Raw genomic sequence first — 7,553 nt, forward strand, 5'->3', positions numbered from 1 at the left:
CGTGTGTCCAGCGAGTTAACAAAACAAAAAAAAAAAAACACGAATGGACCGAATTTCCATTTGCGAGCTGCAGCTGAAACACAATAACAACAATTCATTTAAAGTGGGTGCTTTCCGGTGGGTGGTTACCGACGATAAAAATTGGGGAACTTGCGGCAACATCAAGCGAAAACGATCGTGCTTTAATAGCGGTGGTCCGACGAAAACCGTAGTATAGTCAGGATTGACGATCAGGAATGTTTTCATCTACTATGAGCTGTTCATCTACCGCCAAACACTTAATTTGGAGCTGCACTGTCAACAATTGGACGATCTGATCGAAGCAATCGCCCAGAAGTGGACTTTCTATGTTGAAGGGAAAGGAACACTTGTAGATATTACATCGCCGGAAGCTCCAAACGATTGGTTAGAAGGTTAATAAGCATCATCCTAAAATACCTACCTGGTATTAAGTAAGTGATTACTACCTGTTCTGGTCTATGAAGAATGATTTTACTGGTAAAAAAATTCGCCTTAAGAGACGCTCGTGAAAATCAACTGCTACTGTTTTTACTAATAGGAACCAGAGTTTCTATCCATCGACCTTAAACCTGTCATTCTCAAACGTTGGGGATCCCTGTGATGGATTTTCAGCGAAAAATCATCTTCAGCGATGAGGCACATTTCTGGCTGAATAGCATTATTGGTCAAGTACGTGTGGATTGAACTCCACGAGCCAGCATTGCATCCCGAAAAAAATACCTTTTGGTGCGGCTTATAGGCCGGCGTCATTGGGTCGTACTTCTTTCGTAATGATCAAGACCAGCATGTTACTGTGAACGGACATTCAGAAAATTCGTTGAGCGAAGCTACCGCTCAATGATAATCGAACATTTTTGGCCAGAATTGGAAGATATGAACTTTAACAATATGTTTCTCAACAGGAGGCTCAACAAGCCGCAAACACAACAAAAGTAACAATCGATTTATTGAAAACCAAGTTTGGTGAACATGTTATCTCACGAAGTGTCCAAACAATGGGCTACCTCGGTCGTGAGATTTGAATCTGTTAGACTATTTCCTGTGGGGATACGTCAAATCTATGGTCAATCCCAACAAGCCCACGACGATTGATGAACTTCGTATGAATATCGAAAATGAAATTGTGCGATAATGCCATTATGCTTAAGAACCGGTGAAAATTGGGTTTGAGCTTCTGGAATTCGGCAAGCAGGTCCGTGGTGGCCATGCAAAAGCAATCGAGTTGCATACATAATGGTATCGAATGTACTTTCACAGGTATAAAGAACTTCATTAATATCCCAAACCGTTTTTGTTTTATTAAATAAAACTGCGATCTTATTGAAAAACCCGTTAATTACAACATCGAGGAGCGGAAAGTGGTAGAGAAGTTGAATCGAAATTGGTAATATCGAAACACTTAAAAACAACGTATATTGGGTCATCACCTTCGACCCGTAACTTAATAATACTTTTTTTATTAAACATGGGATAATCAATCACTTGAAGAAGATAACTGTTCTACACAGGATCTAAAGTATATGTAGGCGAAATGTAGGCATTTTTAACCTGAACTCGAGTTGTAAATACGCAGCTCTTAGGCTAAGAGCAGAAAGAAGAAATAAAAATGGAATTATTTGAATGAATATGGTCTTATGTGATTATTTATCCAATTTTTATTCGCTTCAACTCACAAAGTAGTTTTATTGTGCCGAAGAAAATGTTTTCTCAAGAAATCGTTCACACGATAGTCGGGTCAAAGTAATCTGAACCGGCCAGGGACTGTATGTATACTCGGCACCATTCTTCGAAATAGTTTTTGGAATATTTTCTGTCGCTACAAAAACAAATCTACATAAAAAATGCCTTTTTTTGCAATAGTTTAATCTGACTCGAATTTACATAATAATACCTTACATATTCAAATCTTTTTCCCTTAAAACCTCAAATTTAGTTAATTGATGTTGAAATGAATGTATCGCTAAACATTCACTAATTCAATTTAGTGCTACACTTCAGACTCTTAAATATTCATACATAAAAGGATCTTGTAAATCAGTGACCCAACAATGGCTATTGCACAAAATCGAAACAAAAACACAACAGCTGTATTGTAGGCAACAAAACCAGTTAATTTTAAATGTTTTTTCTAACTAACTATGAAAATGGCAACTGGCAAATTAAATTGAAATTGAGAGCTGATGCTTATCAGAACATGCAAGTCAATTTAGATTTCATTCTTGAAACGAAAGTTAGCATTTATGCACTCTGGGGGGCAATCTAGCTAATCAAGAATAACGATAAGAACAGTTACATGGTAAATTGCTCAGACTTGGATATGATATACATAGCATTTTGTAGTATATAAAATACAGTAATTAAAAAAAGATTTTTTTGGACTTACATGACTTAATTGCACTTAAAATTGCTACGCAGCAAACAACCAACGAATTTTCTGAAACGAAAGATAACAATAATTTTATAAATTATATTATTTCATTTTTTTTTTTTTTTTTTTTAATTTTTAAATGTTGTATATGTATGTATGTAGGTATGTATTTTAATAAAATATATGTATATATACAGTCCTAATAACTAAGAAATTCCATATCTAATGCATTGTCTGCACTTGCGATTATCACACCGCAACTAATATAATTATGTAGTAGAGCAGTATATTAGACCTAACAAAAACTGTCTGCGAACGAACTACAAACCGAAATGGCGGAAAAGAAAAGGCAAAAAATTATGTCAAGGTTGCGTGCCCAAAAAAAATTTAAAAAGCAAATTAAAATCTCAAATGTCACACAAAACAAAGCCGAAACGCACGCTTGAATTAAACATATAAGAAAAGCCGAAAGCCGAAAATTTAACGGCTTGACGTCTAAACAAAAGGGATGGAGACCGCCGCTGTCTAGTGGACAATGGGCACACGAAGCTGCGTGCCTTCGCGATTCAGTTCAAAAGTCATTTTCGAGCGGTTTATACGTAAAACTACAAAGTCACAGAAAAAAATAATAATAACAAAAAAATAATAATAATAACAAAAGTAGTAACAAAAAAACTAAAAACACAAAAATATTTTGTTTTTAATAAACGCAGTACTTCACAAAGCAGAAAACAGCGTTAAGTACACTAATAGCTAGTAAAAGTGCAATGATTAAGTTAATTAAGTAATAAAGCTGCAAACGTTCATAATCACAGTGACACACAAAAAAGTGTAACGAAGTAATATGCTCCCTCGGCTCACACAACAAATGTGAGCAAACACTTGATTTAAAGTGTGTAAATGTTATATGCTCGGAAAGCACTTATTAGACATTATGTCTTGTTTATGCTTTAATACAGTTGTAATAGTATGCTAATTAAATATATGTATGTACGTACATATGTATATGTGCAAGTATGTAAGTAGGCTGGCAAACTATTCATTACAGTTAGTTGTTTACGCAAACAAACACAGTGTTGTAAAATAAAGAAAAATCTGATGATTGAGCTAATTTGGAGAGAAACATAGCTTTGTCTGCACACTAATTAATATGACTAATTTTATGAACAAATTGACTGAGGAATTTTCTTTAGATAGCTGTGAAAATAGCTTTGAGTTTGTAGCATTCGAACCCAAAAACAAAATTAAATTATTAATTATTATTAATTGAGTCAATGAGCTTGATGTTTACATAAACTGTAATTAGCCCTTGCATTTATTATTAGATAACTTAACAATTAAATGTGAGAATTGCGCTAAAAACAAATTTTGTTATAGAGAAGTAAAACTAATACTTTACAACTGTAGGTAAATGTATGTTGGTGGGAATTTCGCTCTCTGTTCTATGTATAAAAAATGTATAAAAACACTAATAGTGGTTACACCCCAGAAAAACATTCCTATTTTCGAAACCAAAACGAAAATCATTGATACGTTGCAAGGAGTATATTAGCTTTGTTCTCCTAACAGTTGTTTATAACACCTAAAACTAATGGAAATAAGTATCAGGCTTTCCAATAGGAATGATAAGACTTTTAATTGTCGTTTCCATTTTTTATGTTATTTTTTTCATTATGTTCAGTTATGTTTCAGTTGCATCACGCAAAGATATACGTAAGAACAACGTTTACAAATTATTCATTTTTTTTAAATAATCGCTCTCCAATTGCAACTTTTCGTGCGCTTTTGTCCGTCTATGATATTAATAACCGTCCACCTGTGCTCGCTATTCGTCGAACTATTGAAAATTTTGGGCATACGATTTCTTTACATAATGTTAAAATGCCAATAAGAAAAAGACCACTCGAAGTATTAGAAATATTGCTGCCGTTCAGGCAAGTATTGCTGAAGACCGCAATTGGTCTATTTCAAGACGTTCTCAATAACTAGGACTGTCTCAAAAAGTTTTTAAAAAAGAATTTAGGCTTGCATCCGCATAAAATTGTGATCACTGAAGAACTGAACCCGTTGGACCGTAATTCACCGTAAACGTCGTGAATTTGCTGATTTTGCTATGAAACAACTTAAAAGCGATAACGTTTTCTTTAAGAAAATCAATTTCTACGATGAGGCTCACTTTTTTCTGAGTGGTGCGGTAAAAATAAAAAACAAAACTTAAATTCTGGTTCGAAGAAAATGCACAAATTATTCATGAACAAGAACGGTTTAGATCGACAATAACCATCTTTCGAAGGTCTCAATTGGTAGTAGTTGATCTAGAAAACATCAGGCTTCAACTATAAGGAGCTTCGTGCAACAGCCGAATTATTGCGAGAAAAGTTTAAAGATTCGATTATTTCAAGAAATTGTGATATTTAATGGCGTCTAAGAAGTTGTAACTTAATACTATTAGACCCATCAGGCCACTGGGTGTAGCGCACAGACTTTAAATGCGTTTTTCTCAAAACTCCGAAGTCGGTGGACATGATTTCTCGAAAAGTTCTGGACTCTTGGATTTAGTTTGAATGGTGTACATTTGATATGCCATATTAATTTTTGAAATATATGATTGTTTATATTAAAGAATAACGCGTAAGTTTTTTTCCTTTTGTACTTCTGAAACCCATCTAACCTCTAAAATTAAAAACATGTGAATTTTCTTAACAATTATTGTGTATTTTTTTGAAAATAAATACCCTTGGCACTTGGAGAAAGTTGGTATTGTAGATGGGAAAAACCTAACTATAATATTTACACATTCATTAAATGCCGCTATTCAATCTAAATTAATAAAAAAAACAAGTAAGGAAGCGCTAAGTTCGGGTGTCACCGAACATTTTATACCTGTCTCTTATACACATCTAGATGTGTATAAGAGACAGGTATAATTACATAATACTTTGGTGTTTTGTTATTATTATTCCATAGATGGCTTTAGTAATCTATAACGGTGGCCAAGCCAGGATTGACTGTCAGGAAGGGTTTGCTGTATTTTTGGTAAAACTGGACGGAAATTGTCTCACATGAGCTGCTCCTCTAAAACCAAACTCTTTATTCACACCTGTACCGTCAATAACTTTACCACTTAAATCGCCCAGATGCGGTCAAATTTTACCAAGAGGATAGAAGTTATGTTTCATCAAGACATTGCCAACCCACTTACATCGAAAGTGACTGAGCAGAAATTTCGGAAGATTGACTGAGATGTTCTTATGCATTGAAGTTATATATTGCATCTGGTATCAAAGAAGACTACCTCTTACTATGTGTGTTGAATGTTTGTGCTGGTAAAAAATTAGCTCCAAAAGAAACGTGTGAAAATTTACCGTCTCAGTTTTCCAATGGAACGGAAAGTTATCTTCAAATTATCGAACAAAACAATGTCCATTTCGAATATCTCTGCTTATATTAAAGTAAACCGTCAACTAAATTCAAAAATAATGGATTTCCTTTTATTAGACCTTCTATGCTCATTCGGCAGAATCGTATTCATACGTTTACGGTTTCAGGTATTTTATTTATATTTCTTACTTGAAGTTCCAGAATTGCTGGACATATAGTATAGTATAGTTGCATAAGAAAAAAACGAAAATCGGCTTAATTTCGCTGTTATTTTCGCGAGAAGTGCTCGATAAATTGTACATATGTACGTGTAGTAAATTAAAGTAATTTGAAAAAAAAAATAAAAATTTATTTTTTACTGATCGGCTACAACATAGTTTCATCTCCTATGGCAGCCCAAATTTATAGTGCTTTACAGCAAATAGGCACAGCAAAATAAGTCAAATATTATCTAGCAACAATTTGGCCTATAAGATAGTATGCGAGTAGAAAATAAAGATTTTATCGCTATGATCAATTCTTCCTTTTTTGTTTTAATTTTATAAAACAATCTATAAACAAAAGAATTGCGCAAGAAGCAAACATACAAGACAAGAAAATATACATACACAAACAATAGCAACTGGAAACAAATACAATAAGAAGAAAAACAACAAGAGCAGCAAATAAAAAATTTATCGAAAAGTGCCCACCGATCACACTGAAATATTTATCCCCAACCGGACAATGTGAAATAGTCGTAGGAAAATGGAAATAAATAAATTCAAGCAAAGCTAATTTTATCTAAGATATTGTTTAAGAAAGAAAAAAGTAACGCGAACAGTCTTAACGAAGCAAGGTTGAAGGCGAACACAGCAAAGAAGGCTGGCGAATTAATGTAGAGCAGTTCAGAGGGTCACGCAAGGCGTTGCTGCTGATGCTGTGGCCGGTGTTGTGTGGCGATGGTGGCGCTTAAGGCAGTGACGGCACGGACCAGTGCAGCAAATGAACACAAAGTGTTCTACAAGCAAAAGTAGAGAGCTCTATTGAAAAGTGCGCGCACCGACGTTGATTTAGTTGTACTTCTAGGCATTTGCCAGTCAGGTCTAGTTATGCGCCGGCACTCCATTGACTACAACAAAACGCGGTTTAGTGTGCGCATTGCTCAATTTCTGATGGCGATAAATGCACTTTCAAATAAATGGTTACTTCTTAAATTTCAACTTGTAATTTAAATGTTAAAAATAATTATAAAAAGTATTATCGTAAATTCATGAAAGTCCGCTAAAATAAAAAATAAAAAAATCCCGCTTGTCGAAGACTCGACTCTAGTTTTAAAACTATTATATTGTAATAATATTTTTTTTATTACATTATTATTTATTTTTGTAGCAAATAAAATTTCCTTAAAGTTTGTCATGTACACTTTTTCTATAGCTCTTGTCATTTACGAGATATATAAAAAAAAATTGCGAATTTCGTGGACACTTTTGTAGAGTGTGAAATTCAGAGGAATATGTGTCTAAAGTCAAAGCGATACCATAAAATGCCTCTGAGCAATAGAAATTTAAAGAAAAAAATCACGATTTTCGTGTATTTTCAATGGAAAATTTTTACATTTCTTGGTCCAGGGAGTTTTGATTGGTTATTTCCAAAGAAATCTCATAATGGGATTGAAAAAATGCATAGTTCAAAAAAAAACACTCCCTAGTGTATATAAAAGAAAGTAGTGTTAGTTGGCTGAAAATTCGTGGAAAGGTAGCTTAGAACCAGGGGACGGACATAAAATACCTTTTATCCGTTT

At 33.9% G+C, this 7,553-nt stretch overlaps 1 protein-coding gene across 5 annotated transcripts in view; it reads right to left on the bottom strand.

Annotated features, from left to right (window-relative positions):
• LOC108972892 overlaps positions 1-2,459 on the bottom strand; it is a 98,450-nt gene extending 95,991 nt beyond the window's left edge. For 4 of the 5 annotated variants that reach the window (XR_001993678.1, XR_001993677.1, XM_018939781.1 and 1 more), the window contains exon 1: positions 2,405-2,459. The gene's annotated coding sequence lies outside the window, so the exon portion shown is untranslated. The remainder of the gene's footprint in view (positions 1-2,404) is intronic. The other variant, XM_018939782.1, reaches the window with a different exon arrangement.
• Positions 2,460-7,553: the final 5,094 nt, after the last annotated feature.

This window comes from Bactrocera latifrons, unplaced genomic scaffold, assembly GCF_001853355.1.
Source record: "Bactrocera latifrons isolate USDA-ARS-PBARC rearing strain unplaced genomic scaffold, ASM185335v1 scaffold_437, whole genome shotgun sequence".
Lineage (NCBI taxonomy): Eukaryota > Metazoa > Arthropoda > Insecta > Diptera > Tephritidae > Bactrocera > Bactrocera latifrons.